The sequence below is a fragment of the Phascolarctos cinereus genome, unplaced genomic scaffold (assembly GCF_003287225.1).
Source record: "Phascolarctos cinereus isolate Bilbo 61053 unplaced genomic scaffold, phaCin_HiC Scaffold_1;HRSCAF=81, whole genome shotgun sequence".
NCBI classification, from domain to species: Eukaryota; Metazoa; Chordata; class Mammalia; order Diprotodontia; family Phascolarctidae; genus Phascolarctos; species Phascolarctos cinereus.
This window is the reverse complement of record NW_027555514.1, coordinates 174,976,992-174,998,009: the sequence shown is the minus strand read 5'-3', so window position 1 is coordinate 174,998,009 and position 21,018 is coordinate 174,976,992. Positions and strand designations below refer to the sequence as shown.

At 37.6% G+C, this 21,018-nt stretch overlaps 1 long non-coding RNA gene across 1 annotated transcript in view; it reads right to left on the bottom strand.

Moving 5' to 3' along the window:
• LOC110213858 (uncharacterized) overlaps nt 1-21,018 on the bottom strand; it is a 42,961-nt gene that overhangs the window by 13,607 nt on the left and 8,336 nt on the right. The gene's annotated exons all lie outside the window — the stretch shown is intronic.

Below are 21,018 nucleotides of genomic sequence, written 5' to 3'. Positions count from 1 at the left end.
TCTTGGAACATGAACAATATATTTTGCCTGGCATCACTCTCCACGGAGGCTTGGTGAACCTGCTTCTGGAAACCCATGATGGGATGAAGGGGTCCTCCCTGATTCACAGCATGCACCTGGGACTGTTTCCTGCCTGCCTTTTACTTGGCTGCTGAGCTGGAATTGAATATGTATTCAAAAGGCATGAACAAATGGAAGAATTGGTAGCAAGTGAGGAAAGAACTGATGTAAGCCTCTGGGTGGGAGAGAAGTAATAGGTACCACTATCTGCCTCATCTGCCCTCCTAGGCCTTCCTTTGGCTGTGAACTCACATCTGCCTTTGTTTCTTATCTCTGCTGTGTCTATTCTCTCCTATTCTCAGGTGAATGAGTATCAGAAATGGAATGGAGCAATTATTACCTTGTGAGCTTTGTAGGTCAGAAAGAGCCATGAGAGGCCCAGCAATGGAATTCCATAGCAGAGACTACTGGAGGCCATAGCAGCTGAGCCTGCTTGATCCAGACCAGCAGTGAACTGACCCAGCACTTGAGATACTGTGGTCTGCAAGCAAAGGTCATAAGCTATGCCACACTAGAAATGAACAGGGGTGGGGTCGAGCACGTATTGCTCTGTAATAATCATTTTAAGTTTAAGGCCACCATCCCAGGGACTGAGAAGATGTGCAGAAGAGAGAGTATGCCCTAGTTCTGGGGGATGATTTTGTTCTGTCCTTGCAACATAATCCCAGGGAACATCGCTTTGTAAAATCTAACCAATGTTAAACCATGTTGAAATCAGTTGGTCAAGTGGTGACATGGTGTTGGGGAGATATTGACTGGTGATTGTACCATGCTGCCTCTCTCACCATATGGGAAGGCTTATATATTGTGGGGAATTTTGTTGTTGATTTGATTTCTTTAGTTCAAGTACATTACATATGAGTGCTAGGTTGCTTCATGATGATATTATGTTGACTGAATCAAAGGCATTGTTTAAAACCACAAGTATAGCTAATAAGACATATAAAATAGATGACACAGATGATAGTCGTGCTCTTGGTAGGCCTTTCAAGGCTGGGAGGTTTCTTGTCAGCCAATATTTACACATGAAAGACAGGAATTTAGAACAATTGCTGCAAAGTGGAGGATGATAGCTCTGCCTGGTTCCACCTAGCCTTTTTTGTATTTGCCAACCACCTTCCCTCTCCCTTTCTTTTGTTAAGAAAGAGCCAAAGGATTTGGAGAGCTTAGGGAAACCGCAGCACCTCAGAGTCACACAGACCTTTGTGATTTGTGGGAATGAAGGTTGAGAGTCAGGAACTGACTGGAGTTAAAGAAGACTGTCTAACACTAAATCAGATAAAAGCTTGGGACAGACTCTGATCCTGCTATTAGGGAAGTGAGTCCAAAAGACAGAATAAATATTTGTGGTTTCTTATTAGCTTTTGACTGATCTGTATGCTGAAAGAGTTTAGAATCTGGAATGAAAACTCTGAAAACTGACAGACTTCTCTCTCTATGAAAAGAAGTCTGTTCTCCTCTAGTCTGGTAAGTGGATATGGGAGAGCTTGCTTTTGTAAAAGATCTGAAGCTTAATCTTTGGACTATAAGCTAAGAAAGAGATAGTAAAAACAATCTTTCTTCTTCTGGGGAAGAGCAGGCTGCAGCTAAGGCTAGCTAGATGGCAGCAGTGAAAAGAGAAGGGAAGAGAGAAAGAGAGAGAGAGAGATCCAGTAAGGACCAAATTTTACATATACATGTGTACACACACAAGCATGACTTTAAATAAGTAGTGCTTAAAATGTCAAGTGAATGCTCAACAAATAATAATTGTGATACCATATGACATTCATAAAAACTACTTTATATCTAAGTAGCCAAATCCATACCTGATATATATGTATGTATATACACGCAGGTTTTCCCCCCACCATGTACATGTGTGGTCAGGAGTGGCACTCTCCCTCCCTTCTCTCTTGATGGCTTACTCATTCATACTACATTCACACTGGCAAGTCTATTTTCCCCGTCAAGACCTGGCCATGTTTGCCATACAATTATAACTCATTCTCTTAGGGTCCTGAGGATAACCCTGATGGGTGGGGGTTGAGGATGAGACACATCAATTACTTACTATTAGAGCTCCTGAGCCCTACCTGATGTGCTTCTCATTTATACAAATCAGTTTCAATGACAACATTAACTCTTTTTTTTTTTTTAGGCAATTGCGGTTAAGTGACTTGCCCAGGGTCACACAGCTAGTAAATGTCAAGTGTTTGGTCTGAGGCCGGATTTGAACTCAGGTACTCCTGACTTCAGGGCCGGTACTCTGCCCCGACATCATTAACTCTTAAATATGAAATATTTACTAAGCAAGAAGACAAAAGGAAAAATAATCATAAACTATATTAACTAAATAGAAGGAAGAAGCAATAATTATGAAAACACAACAGCCCACTGATAAATCTGGTTCACACTCTCCCATTAATACATACTGTGCCCAGGGGGAAAGAAGAACACAAAATTGCGAAATTTAGCACTGGGTCACATAAGTAGGAAAATCTATGTACCTAGGTTAGAACTCTGGACTTCAGGCCTGGGATGATTCACAAGTCTGGATTTCAGGCTTGGGAATCTGTGGCTTCATTTAGGTACAATCTATACTATCTGTCACCTACAGGGTAGGATCATTCCTGAGCCTTTCTGATCTCTTACTGGATGAAGATACTTCTCTGCTACTCTTGGGCTGCTGAAGCAGTATTAAGCTCTTTTAGCTAACAGTAATCTCCAGCTTGGGATTTACAGAGCTTCCCAAGTCTGTTCCCCTGGTTAGGCACATGCTTTTTCCAGTGAAAATCAGTTTCCTTTAAGCCTCAGATCTGCAAAATTATTCAGGCTGGCTCTCTATAGGCTTTGAAGGATTTCCCCTATCAAATCATGGAAAACAGTAAAGGGCAATGCAGGCAAACCTCTGAAAGATTTCCCTTCCCTCAAGTTGTAGATGACTCTGGAGCTCATGGTAGGCATTCCCCATTCCTCTTCATACAGCATAGGAAGCTGTTTTCTCCAATCCGCTTCCAGAATCAAAACTTTCTCACAACAAAATCAGCTCCTCACACCAACTATATTATGTAAACAGCTTCTCTCATAAGGTTTTTTGTGTGTATATATATTTTATGTATGTATATATGAGTACATACATATATATGTATGTGTGTGTGTATATATATATATGTATATGGCTGACTATATCTTAGGCTACATTATGAGAGGCATTATATGTGTAACAAGGGAGTTGATAGTCCCACTGTAATCAGCCCTATTTAGACCAAACACAGGATAGCATATCCAGTTCTGGGTGCTATATTTTAGAAATGATGTTTACAGAAGTTTGTGTTGGGTAGGGCAGCTAGGATAGTGAGAAGTGTGGAGAACATGCTTATTTAAATATTTGTTGATATTTAATATTTATTTGATATTTAAAATATTTAATAAATTCTGTTTTGCTTGGAGAAGAGAAGATATGGGAAATGACATGATAACTATTTCCTAGTATTCAGAAAGCCTGTCATGTATAACAGTGACTAAACTTGCTCACTCTGGCCCCAAAAAGAACTGGTAGCAAAAGTGCACAAGTTACAATGATTCTGGTACTATAAAAGGAAAAACTTTCTAATCTTTAAAACTTTTAAAATGGAATTGGCTATCTAGGTATCTATTGAGTTGTTCTTCACAGGAGGTCTTCAAGTAGAGGATGGATAACCATTTGTAGGATATATTATATAGCTGATTTCTTTTGAGGTTTGGGTTGGCCTACATGAAATATGAGGTCCTTTCCAATTCAGGGTTTCTGTCATTTTTATAATAACCATATTACTGTTAGGCAATACAAATTATTTAATGGGCTTGCTGTCACAGTTCTCAGTGGAAATAATAAGTTTCTTCAGCTAAATGTTTATAGTAGCCCAGGGGTTTTAACTGGATTGGGAGGACTGGGCTGACTCACATCATGTAACATCTGGTATGGGCCCAGCCTTGGCCACTGGACTTTAAATGAACTGATTGAGAAGGGCCTTTTCTCCTACAAAAAAGGGGAATATTTTAATGCCAAAGTTACTTTGAACCTTTGGTGCTTTTCTATAAGAGGGAGAGAAGGTAATACTTGCCCCAGGATGTTGAAGTGCTCTCTTAAGTCTGAACATGTCCCACATGGGATGGTACTAGAAGGAATAAACATTAGATATCATATTTATGGTGGTAAGAACCCATCTGTAGGGCAGTGCTAGAGGGATGGTGTTGGGGGCCTAAGGCATGACTTTGCTAGCAAGTGGGAAGGAGGCTCCAAGACAGGGAGAGGCAAAGCTCATGGGGCAAGAAGACAAGTCAGAGCAATAAAGAGCAACAAAGGCTGGAACCATAAGCAGCAGCAGGAGACAGTGGCAGCTGTGCTGTGGCAGAATGCTTAGTAGGAACTATCTGAGAGTGAGAGACTCAGGGAATAAATACTCTGTGAAATTTCATCAGTACTGGTACACTTGTTTTCATGTTAGTTTGTAATTACGGGGGGGTCATAAAGGCAGTAACTTTTTTTGGCTAGGTAGGGAAAGAGGTGTGTGTGTGTGTGTATGCATATGACAATAACATAAGTAACAATACCTTTAATATCTTGAAAAAATATATTTCCTTATTAAGGACAGAAATAGTTTTTGAAAAAATTATAGAGAAGCAAAGGACCTTAGATATGGGGACCCCCCCCATTTTGTATTTGATGAAATTATGTTTCAGTGATTTGTCCTAGCAACTAATAAATCTAATTACATAGCCAGAGCTATCCAACTCCTCCAAATCGATAGCTTTTTTTTCTGTACTAAATGCCACTGCCTCTTTAAGTAGTAAGAACTGAAAGTGTATTTCATTCAAGATAGAAATAATGATGAAAATGAAAACTACTCTAGTAGAGAAAAAATCACTCATTTTAATCATGACACTCTATAGCATTTTCTTATATTTGCAACATTGGGAAACATGGTAATTTTCAAGGTCTACAACTCATAATTATTCCAATACTCAGGTCAGAGAACTACTATTCAGACCCATAATCATGAAATCTAAGCATAAGAAGGGGCCTGAGAGGATGTTCTACAACCAAATTAAAAAAAAAAACAAACCACTATACCCCCTAATACCATACAACTGAAGTCAGTTTGCTTTTGCCTTTGCTTGAAGGTGGCTAATGAGGAAGCAGCCTCTTCTGAGGCACCCGATGCCACTTTTGAATAGCTCTAATTGTGAGGAAGTTTTTCCTTACTTAAAACCTTTAAATTTCTCTTCTATATTTCCCCATTCACTTCTCTGATATTGTCACCATTCTGGCCCAACGTGGTCTCATCACTTCAAGCCTGGATTATATTAATAACCTTTTAGTTTGTCTGCCTGCCTCAAGTCTCTCCTCCCTCTTCAGTCCATCCTCCTCTAAGCTAAATTGATCTTCCTAAAATTCATGTCTGACTACATCACCTTCCTATTAAGAAACTCCAGTGGCTCCCCCACAACAACCTTCAAGATCATATATAAAATCCTTTGGCTTTTAAAATCCTGTATAACCTGGCTGCTTCCCATCTTCCAGTCTTATCCTCCTCCATGTACTCTATGGCTTCCTTGCTATTCCTCACACACAACACTCCATCTCTCTCTACTCCAGACATTTTACCTGGCTATCCCCATGCCTGGAATTCCCTCCCTCATCATTGTCACCTTTTGGCTTCCCTGGCTTGCTTCAAATCTCAGCTAATGTCCCATCTTCTCTACGAAGGCATTTCTCCGTCCTCTTTAATCTCAGCGCCTCCTGTCTGAGGTTATCTCCAACTTTTCCCATCTATATATTGCTTTCATGTTGTCTCCCCCATTAGACTGTGATGGCAGGGGCTGGTTTTTTTTTTCCCTTTCTTTATTTGTATTCTTATTGCCTAGTACATAGCTGTTGTTGTTTGTCTTTTTGTTTTCAAAGACAACCAATGACATCACAAGGTGATGTCCTGACTTGTGTGTGAATTGGTCTTAAGTGAGGCAGTTACACAAAGCCATCAGCCTTACTCTCTCTTCCAAAGTAATAAAAATCCAGGGGCAAGACAAAAGTCAAGACTGACAATGGCCTGGGATGTAGTGAATGACCTTGGTGTCTTCAATGTCTGGCCAAGGTCTAAGCACTCCACAGTATCTGCTTCAGCTGTCTTCATGGCTGTTGGAACAAATTGTTCTCATCCACTGGGGGAAGTCTTCACATGCTTGGGGTTGACACCTCCCTAACTTACGGGTTTGAGGCCTGTTGGTTACTGTCAACCTAGTTTAGCTTGTCTGCCAAGTAAGTTTACTGGGGTGTGGCTGCTGCCCATGCTACAGCTTCTTGGAACCAGAGGTGACAGTTGAGTGCCACCAAAGGCGGATAAGCAGGCCTGAAAAGGGCCTCCATGAGCCCTAATACATCCTCTAGTACACAGCAGGCACTTGATAAATAATTGTTGACTTAAGCTTAAATTTACCTCTTTATGACTTCTACCCATCTCTCCTGATTCTTCCCTCTGAGGTCAAACAAAATGAGACTAATCCATCTTCCCCAAGACAGCCCTTCAAATACTTGAATACAGCTGAGATTTCCTCCCTGAGTTTTTGTTTCTCCTGTCTAAACAGTCACAATTGCTTAAGTTGGTTTTCATATGGCAGGGCTTTAGGAATCTTCACCATTTGGATTGCTATCTTCTGTATTACAACATACAGACAGCATTTAAGTGGCACAATGGATAGACCATTGGGTCTGGAGTCAGGAGGACAAGAGTTCAAATCTGGCTTTACATGCTTACTAGCTATGTGACAACCTCTGTTTGCCTTAGTTTCCTCAAATACAAGATAATATAATAACAGCACATACCTCCTAGTGTTGTTGTGAAGATCAAATAAGAGAATCTGTAAAGTGCTTAGCACAATGCCTGGCACATAGTAGGTGCTATATAAATTCTAGCTATTATCATTATTGTTATTAGTATATGCTCATTGGTTTATCAAAAATCTTCCTAAATTGCAGTCTTGCACATAGTAAGCACTTAATAAATGCTTATTGACTGACTGTGGCATACAGAGCTGAATACAATTTTCAGATGACTGACCAGGGCAGAGCATAGCAACACTATCACTTCTTTACTCCTTAGTGTAACCCAAGATCCCATGAGCTTTTCTTGATTGCCACATCATACTGTTAACTCATAAAGAGATTGCAGTCTACCAAAATGCCCAGGTCTTTTCCAGACTATAGTCTAGCTGTGCTTCCCTCATCTTGAATTTGTGAGATCACCTTTTGGAACCCAACTGCAAGACTTTACATTCTCCCTATTCTATTTCTTCTTATTGATAAGGCCCAGTCAAATTCAGCTTGTCAAAATATTTTTTGGAGCCTCTGTCATTCCTATTGTTAGCTGTCCCTTACAATTTTGTGTCACATGTGAATTTGACAAGCACCATAGAATCATATATCTAGAGCTGGGAGAGATCCCGGGCTACATAGTTCAACCCTCTCATTTTACAGATGATGAAACTGAGGCCTGGGAGGTAAACTGAGCTGGTCGGATTTGGAGCCTGGTCCTATAACTCCAGAGCCAGTACTCTTTCTACTGTACCATCTAAGCTTTTGTTTACTCTTCCCTTCTTTCACTTTTTTCCTCTCTTTCCAAATCCCATATTCTCCAGTTCACCATTAACAAATTTATATGTGGTTTGGTATTTTTAAATGTTTTGCTGGGAATCAGTAACAGATAAGAGATGATAAGATCTTTAAAGTGACAAAAAACTACCAAAAATCATTACAAAGTACAAATATCTTAAGTCAAAAGTACAAAAAAGTCTATAATTCAACGGAATGAAAACCCCTTTTTGCACCCCAGTAATAGTAGCAGGAAAATGGTCTGAGACTGTGATTTCTACTCTACAGTTTTAGGCAAAGCTGCTGGCCAGTGGTTCATTGGACCTCAAGTACTCCTACTTGTCTTTGATTAAGCCTACCTATGTCTGCCTGGAAAAGAAGTACAGCTTAGGCCAGGCAACAAGAAATATTCCACTGGTAAGTTTTAAAGTTGTCTTGTAGGACTACAAGATGGGTTTACAAAGCATTTTTCTTTCAATGTTCCTTTGAAATAAGAAGTGCAAACTTTTTTTTTTTGAGACTAGAAGAGGCATGGAGAGGCTGGAAGTCTTGGTGATTCATGAGTCCTCATTGGCACTGCTCTGTATTTCTGACTTATGCTGGTTTGGCTTTCCATAGGCAGCCTGGTAGCCCTTTGCTCCAGGAGTTCACCATATTAGTGCTGGGCATAGTACAGATATCCAATTGACTTTAGCCCCATGAAGCTCAGAACTTCTGAATTTAAGTGATCTACCAGCTTTTGCTGGTGGATCCCCCAAGTAGCAGGGACTCCAGATAAACAGCACTATGTCCAGCAATACAAATATTGTTATCATCCCCATTTTACTAATGGGATAGGTTCAACAACTTTTGGCATTCTCCAGAAAGTCAAGGTACAGGAACCACCAGGATTATGACCACATGGTTCACCAATCCATAACTGCTATCTCTTGGATTAAGAGATCATTCCACTGGATTTTCAAGGATGGGACCCCAAGGACTTGAGATCCAGGAACTCTCTACTCTGTCCACATGGGCAAAAGCAAATGCAGCTCTGTTGGCTTGGTGGAACACATCTATAATCACTACTGTTGGGAACTCTGAGGCTGGTGGATGGCTTGAATTTTTCTGAGCTATAGTATGGAGAAAGCTGATTATGTGGCTTCACTAAGTCCAGCACCAAGATAATGAACCCTGGTAGGGGTGTGATGGGGTGGGGCAGGGAGCCTCAGGTTGCCTAAGAAGGGGTGAACTTGCCCAAATCAGATATGGAGTAAGTCAAAGCTTTCATCCCAGTCAGGAGTGGGATCAGGCCCATGAACAGTTGCTGCAGTTCCAGCCTGGGCAAGATAGAGGGGCTGATTCTCCAAGCAAACAAATATGCAACAAAAGAAGCTCCAAGGCACCCATTTATAGCTCCTATAGTAGGGGAGCTACTGTTTGCTCCAGATTTTCCCTCCTGCTACCATGCCCACCCCTAAACAGGAAAAAGTAAAAATAAAATGAGTAACAGAAAAATAAGAGGGAAGACAAAAATAGTGCTCCTGAAAGAAAAGTTTATAGGGATATTAAACAACTCCCTTCCTATATACCTTTCATCTATAAGGAAATCCTGGATGAATTGTCCTGTAAGTAGTAGAGCTAGAAAGAAAATTGTACAGTCCTGGCTGAATCCCCAAAATGAAATCTGTGGTTTGGGAGAATTTGGAGATCCCTTGAAAAATAATTTGTACTTGGGGATGCTAGGTAGACAACTCCAAAACTGGTGCCACCTAGGATATCCCTCTATATAAGTGAAGAAAGTTCTGTCAAAGTTAAGCAGACCTCTGACAATCTGAACAAAATCAATGAATATTTATGAAAATATAAATTACCTTGACTAACAGAACAGGAAATAGAATACCCAAATAACCCTATCTTAGAAAAGAAATTGAACAAGCCATCAATGAATTCCCTAACAAAAAGGCCCCAGGGCCAGATGGGTTCACAAGTGAATTCTACTGAACATTTAAAGAACAATTAATTCCAATACTGTATAAACTACTTGGAAAAATAGGTGAAGGAATCCTACCAAATTCCTTTTATGACACAAATATGATGCTGATACCTAAATGAGGAAGAGCTAAAATAAAGAAAGAAAATTATACACCAATTTCCCTAATGGATATCGATGCGAAAATTTTGAACAAAATAATTAGCAAGGCAACAAGGACAGCAATATATTACAAGGATTATACACTATGACCAAGTGGGATTTATACCAGGAATGTAATAGTGGTTCAATATTAGGAAAACTATCAATATAATTGACCATATCAATAACAAAACCAACAGAAATCATATGATTATCTCAGTAGATGCTGAAAAAGCTTTTGACAAAATTCAGCATCCATTTCTACTAAAAAACACTAGAGAACATAAAACAAAGGGAACATTCCTTAAAATAATAAGCAGTATCTGTCTAAAACCATTAGCAAGCATTATTTGTAATGGAGATGAGCTAGAAGCCTTTCCAATAAGATCAAGGGTGAAGCAAGGATGCCCATTATCACCACTATTATTCAATCACCACTATTAATCAAAGGAATTAGAACAGGCAATGAGGAAACAAAACTATCACTCTTTGCAGATGATATGATGGTATACTTAGAGAGTCCTAGAGAATCAACTAAAAAACTACTTGAGATAATTAACAAATTTGGCAAAGTTGTAGGCTATGAGATAAACCAATATAAATCATCAGCATTTCTTCATGTGACCAACAAAGCCCAGCAACAAGAGATAAAGAGAAGTTCCATTTAAAATAACTGTAAATAATATAAAATATGAGTCTACTTGCCAAGACAAACCCAGGAATTATATGAACACAATTATAAAACACTTTTTGCACAAATAAAGTCAGATCTGAACTGGAAAAATATCAATTGTTCATGGGTAGGCTGAGCTAATATAATAAAAATAACAAATCTACCTAAGTTAATTTACTTATTCAGTGCCATGCCAATCAAACTACCAAAAATTATTTTATAGAGTTAGAAAAAAATAACAAAATTAATCTGGAAGAACAAAAGGTCAAGAATATCAAGGGAATTACTGAAAAAAAAAATACAAAGGAAGGTGGCCTAGCAATACCAGATATCAAACTATATTATAAAGCATCAATTATCAAAACTATCTGGTACTGGCTAAGAAATAGAGTGGTAGATCAATAGAATCGATTAGGGACACAAGACACAGTAGTCAATGACCACAAGAACCTAGTGTTTGATAAACCCAAAGATCCCAGCCTTTGGGATAAGAACTCACTATTTGACAAAAACTGCTGGGAAAACTGGAAAACAACAGGGCACAAACTAGGCATAGACCAACATCTCACACCTTATACCAAGATAAGCCCAAAATGGGTACATGATTTAGATGTAAAGGGTGACACCATAAGCAAATTAGAAGAGCAAGGAATAATCTACCTGTCAGATCTATGCAGAAGGGAAGAATTCACGACTAAACAAGAAATAGAGAGCATTAAAACATGTAAAATAGATAATTTTGATTATATTAAATTAAAAGGCTTTTGCACAATCCAACCAAGATTAGAAGGAAAGGATAAAGCTGGGAAACAATCTTTACAGCAAGTGTCTCTGACAAAGGCCTCATTTCTCAAATACATAGTCAAATTTATAAGAATACAAGCCATTTCCCAAATGATAAATGGTCAAAAATGAAGGGGCAATTTTCAGATGAAAAAATCAAAGCTGTCTATAGGCATATGAAGAAGTGCTCTAAACCACTTTTGACTAGAGAAATGCAACAACATCTCTGAGGTACAAATTCATACCTTTCAGACTGGCTAATATGACTAAAAAAGAAAACAATAAATATTGGAGAGGATGGGGGAAAATTGGGACACCAGTGCACTGTTGGTGGAGTTGTGAATTGATCCAACCATTCTGGAGAGCAATTATGAACTAGGCCCAAAGGGCAGCCAAATTGTGCATACCCTTTGATACAGCAATATCACAAATAGGTCTATATCCCAGAGAGATCATAAAAAATGGAAAAGGACCTACATGTGCAAAAATATTTACAGCAGCCCTTTTTGTGGTGGCAGAATATTGGAAATTGAGGGGATTCCCATCAATTGGGGAATGGCTGAACAAGTTCTGGTATGTGAATGTAAAGGAATACTATTGTGCAATAAGAAATGATGAACTGGAATGTTTCAGAAAAACCTGGGAAGACTTGTATGAACTGATGCAAAGTGAAATGAGCAGAATCAGGAAAATATTGTACACATCATCAGCAACATTGTGTGATGATCAACCATGAATGACTGAGTTATTCTCAGCAACACTCATGAAGAAAAATGCAAAAATGCTATCCATATTCATATAAAGAATTGGTAGATTCTGAATGTAAATTGAAACATATTTTTTCACTTAACTTCCTTCTTTTTCATGTTTTTTTTTCCCTTTCCCTATTTCTTCTTTCATAACTGTGACTAATATGGAAATAAGTTTTATATGATAGCATATACATAACCTATATAACCTACCATTTTGGGAAGAGGTGAGAGGAGGGAAGGAGAAAAATTTGGAACTCAAAATCTTGTAAAAAACAAATGCTAAAAATTGTCTTGACATGTAATTGGGGGAAAAAAGAATATTAAAACAAAACAAAAAGTTAACCAGACTTCACTAATAAAAATTAGGACATATAATATGTGTGGATATATATGGCCAATTCTATGACTTGCCTAATGTATTTGAGCTCAATTTTTTACCCTCCCAGACCAACCCCTATTTTTAATTGTTGGTATCTTTTTTTTTTTTCAGCCAAAGACAAGGTTTATTAGAACATCCATCATATTGGGCAGACTCTTAAGGAGTCTGAACATTAGTAAGCTATTGGCTAGATTATAAGAATCTGAGCAGTGGCTAGATGGACCTTATATACAGAAAGACTATGGGAGGGATCTAGGAGTGGCCAAGTAGTTTATGAGGTAACAGAAAGCCAGGGATGGCCAAGGGAGAATGGAACCTAGTTAGGATTAAGGGTGGGAAGTGGCCAGGGGACATAGGGAGGTCTAGACTAGGTTAAGGGTAACAGAGAATTAGTAGATTGGGTGTAGCCACAAAGAAAGGCCAGTTGATGGGATTATAGCCTCAGGCAAACACCAGAGATTTGGCCTTGTGGGAAAGTCCAGGGTTTTTCCTTTTTGGGGTCTAGATACCATCCTCATCATTCCCCTCTCAAACAATTGGGACACAAATTCTTTTGGGGTAAGGGGTGAAGGTCTTGGCTTCTTAAACTGCTTCCTGCTAGCAAGGGGAGTAGAGCTGTCCCTGCCTCGAAGGGGTCCCAAAGAGGAGGTGGACTGGAATCAAGCACAGGCTGCATCCAAGGAATGATGGGGGGACATCGGCTGGTATCAGTTGTTTGTTACCAATTGTAGGTGAATGGCCTGTAGTCTGTAAGACACAAATCTGACAGAAAAGACTACAGGGCCCAGGTATAACAAGATAAAACATCCTTAGCTCTGTTTGGATTCAGATAATTCAGTTTTCCAACTGTGTAGTATCAAATCCACCTCATAGCCAGACTCAGGAATAGCCAGGTGGGTAACATTCCTTTTCAAAAGAACATAATGGAGAAACTGAACTGGGAGGATCCCATCTTAGACTGAGGCTAAAATTGTCCTCTCAGCTTTTCCCGATGCTGACTTCCCACCAGTATCACATTCTCTCTGAGGTGCTTGGCATGTCTCAATGGTGGATTATTGATTTATCAATGGATTATTATGACCCATTAGAAAACTCAAAACAAAATCATGAGCTTTTTTACCTCAAACAGCAAGCTTCACTAATCACAGCTTAGGAAAAACTTTTCCAGGATTTACATCTCAAATTTAAATTTGTCCTAGTGTAAAAAGCCAATCATTAGAGATTATTTCTCTCTCTCTCTCTCTCTCTCTCTCTCTCTCTCTCTATATATATATATATATATATATATATATATATATATATATATACACACTTGCAAATTCTCAGCAAGACAAAACCCAAACAAGCTTTTTGCAAGTTTACACATGAAAACAATGACCAACAATAACCAAATTATTTTAGCCCTATTTTAAAATTTAATTTATTCTGACCTCTATTTTAACCTAATTTTAAATTATTTTAACCCCTATTTTGAATTGTTGATATCTTTTTTGGGGCATCACTTTTAGTAGCATTAACTGGGGTACTCATTCTTTTTTAAGAGAGAAATGGATCCTTAAATAACAATCAATATGATGGCACATTTTTAAAGCTACAGATATATGGAACTTAAGTCAGGGATGGGAAATAAGTGGGATTTAGTGAGGTTAGGGAGGTGTTTTAAGTATACATTCCTGGGTGTTGTGAAGTTCAAATGAAATAATGATTGTAAAGCACTTTGCAAACCTTAAAATGTTATACAAATGGCAGTTACTATTATTATTATCATTGTTTTTGTTGTTGTTGTTATTAGGTTACCAGGTCTCTAGTCTTGTGATGACTTCATTCCCTGAGACTTCTACTACATTCTTGCTGAGCTCAAGCAATGTTTATAGAGCAATATAGGTGTGTGCTGGTAAATGTTTAACAACCAGGCTCTCTGGTAAAAAAAAAAGTATGATAAGAATAGGAGTCATTCACCAATTGATATATGGTCAAAGGAAATGAACAGGCAGTTTTTGGATGAAGAAATCAAAGCTATATATATTCATGTGAAAAAATGCTCTAAATAATTATTTATTAGAGAAATGCAAAATGAAACAGCTTTGAGATATCTCATACGTATCAGATTGGCTAAAATGATAGAAAGGGGAAATGACAGCGGATGTGGAAAAATTGGGATACTAATATACTGTTGGTAGAACTGTGAACTGATCCAACCATTTTGGAGAGCAATCTGGAATTATGCCCAAAGAGCATAAAACTGTGTATACCCTTTGACTCAGTAATACCATCATCTGTTTCCCAAGGTGATCAGAGAAAAAGGAAAAGATCCTATATGTTCTAAAATATTTTTAGCAGCTCTCTTTGTGGTGGCAAAGAACTGGAAACTGAGGGGATAAGTAACTGATAACTGAGGGGAATGGCTAAACAGGTTGTGGTATATGATTGTGATAGAATACTATTGTGCTGTTAGAAATGATGAGTAGGTTGATTTTAGAAAAAACATAGAAAGACTTGCATGAAATAATGAAGAGTAAAATGAGCAGAATCAAGAGAATGTTGTATATAGTAACAGCAATATTCAAAGAATAACAGCGAATGACAGTTATTCTGAGTATTATAAATACTCAAATCAACTACAAAGGACACATGAAAGAAGATGCTATCCATCTTTAGAGAAAGAACTGATGAATACAAATACACATAGTATGGTTTTATATCCATCCATCCATCCATCTATCTATCTATCTATCTATCTATCTATCTATCTATCTATCTATCTATCTTTCTATCTATCTATCTATGTCAAATGGTGGCCTTCTCTAATGTGGGATGTGAAGGGAGGGGAAGAGGGAGCCAGGAACTTAAAATTTAACCAAAAAATAAATAAAACTAAATTTAAAAAAAAAGAAAGTATGCTCACACAGTTAGAAGTTTAATTTTCAGTATCAATACTTTCTTAAGTCTAGAAACCAACAAAACAATCAATCAAATGCTGATTTGAAGTGATGACCAATTTCTGAAGTATACGTGTTCATATTGAAAATATTTAACATGGGTTCTCACACTGTTTCCAGCACACCTTGGGACACATTTAACACTGACTTCAGGGTAACCAATCCTTGAACCTATAATTGAGACTGAGAGAGATGTGGGTTTACAGTATACAATTCTTAAGCTTCTCTCATCTAGAGAAGGATATTTGTAAATTGCTTGTCTGGGATCAAATGTGGGATATAATTATTCATGCTTAAAAAGAAAAATTGGCTTTGTCCAAATAATTTATTGAGCCTACATAGTTCTAACTAAAGGTTATGGACAAAGGAGCATTATCAAAAGGAAGGTCTGGGTTCAGTATGGAAGGAAGAGGGCCTGTCAATGGAATATACATTAACCTAGCCAAATACATATTCAGAATACAGTCTTAAATACAGCATCTTTAGGATATAAAGAGAAATAGGTCAGGGAACAGAAATGAGGTCCTTTATATCAGAAATTGACCCAAGTGATACCTGCTACCTGAAAAGAAGATGCCCTTAAGGAACTTACATTCTAAAAAGGAAAGATGATACTTATAAAAGAGTGGTGGTCAGTGAGGAGTGTTTTGGTTGTGTTGATTTGATAGCTATCTCAAAACAAAAGCTGTAAAACAAAGGGGGAGGGGAGAGCAGAATTCTTGTGTGGTGGCACGGCATTGGGATAATCAGAGAGTAGTTTGGTAGTTCTATATCTGGATTCCATATGACAAATACTTGTCAATCAGAAGCCCTTTCTCATTGAGGCCTCTACTCTTCTGATCAACTCCTCATCAGAAAGGGATGTTTAAGTCAGTCCCCAGGTGCTACTTGCTGTCAGTGTCCTGTATTTTTTCGTGATCGGATAGATTGGGCAATTCATGGTGTCCTGAGTAGTCTCCCCAGTGCTGATTTTGCTCTGAATTATTTTGTAATCTCTCAGTTCCACTAAGAGAAGCTTACTACATATCAGGTACTTTGCTAAGCACTAGCATATATTTACAAATCAAGTACAAAGTAACTTCTGAGGGGAGGTACCTAACAATTGTGGCACCACTTGAGGTAGATCTTGAGAGAAGCTACAAAATTTAAGAGGGATAGGTGAGGAGAGAGTACAATTCTAGGTTGCGGTTATGTAATCTATGTAAATTCAGAGAGATAGGAGATAGCACTGGGAATGACAAATGGTGGAACAGAAAATAGTTTGTAAAATCTTTACAGAGAAAGACAATGGAAAACTACAAGAAACATTGCCACATAAGACAGAAGGAATAAATGCAGAGAAAATGAGTTTAAAGCAAATGATAGAACCTCCACTAAACAAAATAATTCCAGTAACAATTAAGAATGAACATGGAGAGACAACAAATGTACAAAAGATGGAAAAGATCTGCAAAGATTTTTATATAAAATTCTTTTCATCATAGTCCTTGATGTGCTTCTAAAGGATATTGAAATAGAATTTAAAAAAAATTGCAAAGATAGGTAAATCAGTTTAATTAGACCAAGCTCACATATGGAAATGTCCATGATGGAGGTGATACAATTTTGAGGACATTAAGGCGTTGATAGTCAAAGAAACTGAAGGAGCAAGTAATACCAAAGGTGTGGGGAAAAAATCTTGGACTGCAAAATAACAATTGAGAGAACAATCAGTATGATAACTACTGAACTATATAACAATTTCCCTAACCATACAAAACTTTTATCAATATAATTAACAAATGCATTGAATGAAAACTAGATAACAGTATTAGAAAGGAACAGTCAAGCTTTGATTAATGATATTACAAAGTATGCCACATCTTTACCATAATTTACTGAGAACTGCAGCAAATAAAAGATCTCACTGTGTTAAATTGTTTCTTCATTATTTAAAAATTAGTTTGGCACAGTTAAACTGCCTTAAGTCTCTCATCCAATAAGATGTCACAATAAGATGTCATATGTCACAATTATACAAGATTCCTTGAAAGGGAAAACAAGAGAAATAACCTTATTTGCTTCCTATTTGCCTTGTACCTCAGTTTCCTAATTTATAAAATTAGGGTGTTAGGCTAGATGAGCCCTGAGGTTCTTTTTAGCTCTGTAAGTACTATCATCATTATTATCTTCTGATTATTAATATACAGTGAGGTATAAAATAGGATGACTTTTCTTTGCCAAATGTATTTGCCATTTCATGAAGATTCTATAAATGATGAGGTCTTCTATATTTTTCTGTTTGTAGATGGCACTGTGCTGATTGCATCAAGCCTGAAAAATTTACCTTAATTAATTCTATAGATATAGGTACAACAGGGTGGACATAAAAACTCCATTTCAAAAGAGGAAAATTACTTATTAGGCTCAAAAAATTTTATATATATTCATCAACCTGTTGGGCATTCCTCCATAATTCTGGATTAGTTTTCTTTTTGATATACTGTATGAATGATCATTATTATACCTTGTTCCAAGGACAATTAATTTAAAGCTATTTGTGATATTCATTGGAGCATTATGGAAAAGTAGGTTACCTTAGAAATCAAGCCCAACCCCCTTCCTCCAATCCCTTTTCATTTCACAAAAGAGGAAACTGGAGCCTAACAAACTAAAATCACTTGTGTAAGGTCACATAAGTATTAAGTTGAAGACCAGCTTTTAAACTCAGGTCTCTGATTCTAAATCTAGTGTTTTTCTAATTATTCTATACTACTTTAATTCAATGGAATTTGTGCAAAGTTTTTTGAATTCATGCAGTGGGTCTTATGCATAATTGAAGTGGAGAGCTGCATATATATGTGATTCAGGGAAGACTACCATGTCTAAAAAAGTCATCTTTTTTGACTCAAAACTTTCATTCTTGTTAACATTAATTCCTGCGAAGGTTAGCACTTTTTGCTGTAGTCAATCATTTACACCTTGGTGCAAACGAAAGGAAGAAAGCATACTTCCATATGGGAATGGAGCATGAAGGTATTTGTTAGGCAGCCCTTAACATTGCTATCCTTTGAAACCTCATTACTTTTTAGAATATAGTGTAGGAGGAGCATAATAATGCCTCTCCCTTAAAAAGGGGGTAGATCCCTTTCAAAGTTAATGATCCTGAGTTTTGACATAAAGTTTGGGAAACAAAAGGTGCAGTTTTATCTCTAATGCATAGGGAGAGACAAAGAGCAGTTTATAGAGACTACCAAGGAAATGTCTGTGGGACACAAGGTATGACCAGACTAACAGTAGGAAGAATATAAGGGGCATATAAAGGACTCCATTTCTAGCTTCTCTCTCCTTGCCCTGCCTGCCTTTTCTTTTCTATATCTTGCTCCTTTTCTATCTGATTTCTCCTTCATCTTTGGCACCCTTTCCATCATCCTTCAGGTTTCTGCTTTGAACCTGGTAGACAATGAGACCTTGTGTTAAGTCTGATTTTAAACTAAGTCCGTCTTCTTGGCAGCAATGTATCTTTAGGTTATTGCTAAACATATATTCTTATTTCCTGGGAGTCATTTTTAAACAGATTTACATGTTTCTTACGAATTGAAAATTTTCTGCCAACTCCATGCATTTGCTAGCCTGCATTGAATATTTCTCTCCCTGGTAGAGAGTTCTTCTCTTAGTTTGCCACGGCTAAATACGAAAGATTTCCCATTAACCTCACAACCCGATACTCAATGGTGTCTGTAACATAGGATAGCTACAGGTGAAGAGGTAGAAAAGAAGTGAATGCTACTGAAGGGTGGAAGGGGTGAAAAATGAAAAGCTTGTAGTTCTGCTAACAAAGTTCATAATTCCTCTTTAGACCACTTCTGAGTCCATCAGAGAATCCTTACTGATTAGCTGGCAGAATTCTGCAGCAGATATAGTTTAGGCCATATAGAGGATGTGAAATTTTATGTGTTTAGGTAGGACTCTATGGAAAATGCTCTAGAACACATCTGTGACGTACACAGAACTCCTGTTAGGCTGAGTGATTGAACATAAAATCTTGTGAGACTTTACATTCAATAATTCATACTGGTGGAAATTCCATCCCTGTAATGGTAATCATACCCTTGGGCAAAAGTTACTCCCTTCAGGGAAAATTCTCTCATTATATGAATGGCTTCATTGGAGTTGGGCTATTGCCATTATATTTTGGAAGCGCGGATGAATTCATAAAGTGCTGACCAACACATCAGTAACTTTTATAAAAAAAAAAATTGGATCACACTTGCAGTGAAATAACTTTTCCCATGTTTCTTAAGATGCCAGCAATCTTTGTATGTGAAGACAACATAGAAAACTGGAATTCTAATGTGAAAATACTTTTCCTTTATCTGCCACATTGTGAGGTAGGCCTACAATAGAGCTCATGGAAAAGGAAGAGTGAAATAAAGATTATATATATCTGTATATATTTATGTATCTATATCGGTAATAATAGAATAAATTTCAGGTTGTCAGCCCATGAAGCCTTTTTTACCAGAGTACTGGAAAGTATTTTATGAACTATAATTGACAGAGGTGAAAACCTGAGCAATAGATTAACATATCTGTTTATCATTTCACTCTTGGGAACTGTATCCAAAATGAACATAGCTTCTTTCTGTAGCTTATCACTTACAGGAACATTGAAAAAATAAACAACTATTACCTGGAAGAACAGATGTCATTTACTCATTTGACAAACTTTATTGAGTTTTTTCTTTGTGTTCCTTACTGTGGATCATGATGGCTTGGGAATCCTTTGAAGACGCACTTGAAAAAGCACTGGATTGAAAGTCAAGAGACCTGATTCCTGCTTTTGCTACTAGCAGTATGATTTTGAATCATTTAATCTTTTTCAGATTAAATTTCTTAGAAGTGAGGGGATCATAGAGACAATCTCTAGTGTTATTTTCCCCATTGAATAGTAAGCTTCTTGAGGGTAGGGACTTTGTTTTTGTATTTGTATTGTATTTGTAAGGAACCCCCTCCTTAGCACAGTGGTTGGCACATAGTAAGCACTTAATAAATTTTCATTCATTCATTCATTCATTCATTCATTCAGTAAAGGTCCTTTTCATCTCTGATATTCTAAGTAGGAAGTTTGTCTTTTGTGTTCAGACTTTGAGAGGCGCAAGGGGCCTTAGAGATCATTTAGTCCAAACCACTTATCCCTCAGTCTTCCTACTGAAATCTTCCCTTTCTGCCTCTGCTTGATCCCTAGTGCTCCAATGTCATGTTTGCCTGGAGTCCTGAACTGCTTCTCTCTTGGGATAGTAGCTAAATAATTTGATCAGTGAACAGGTTCTATCCTTAATGTATTGCCCTTTGTAAGTAATTTGTGCATTTTAGCAGGGACCTTTTAGAGACATCTTAACCTAAGAAAGTAACTTTTATATCTCTTCTTCCCTTCATAGCTAAATTCCTTGAGAAAGCAGTCTGCAATTGGTGCCTCCTCTTCCTTTCCTCTTATTCTCTTCCAAACCATTTGTAATCTGGTTTCAGATCTTATCTGAAACTGCCCTGCCATCTTAACTGACAAATCTAATAGCCTTTCCTCAATTTTTATCCCCTTGACCTCTAAGCAACTTTTGATAGTAATATCACTTTCTCTTTTTGGATTCTCCTCTAAGTTTTTGCAACATAGCTCTCTCTCCTGTCTAACAGCTTTTTCTCAGTCTTCTTTGATGGTTTCTCTTCCATGTCT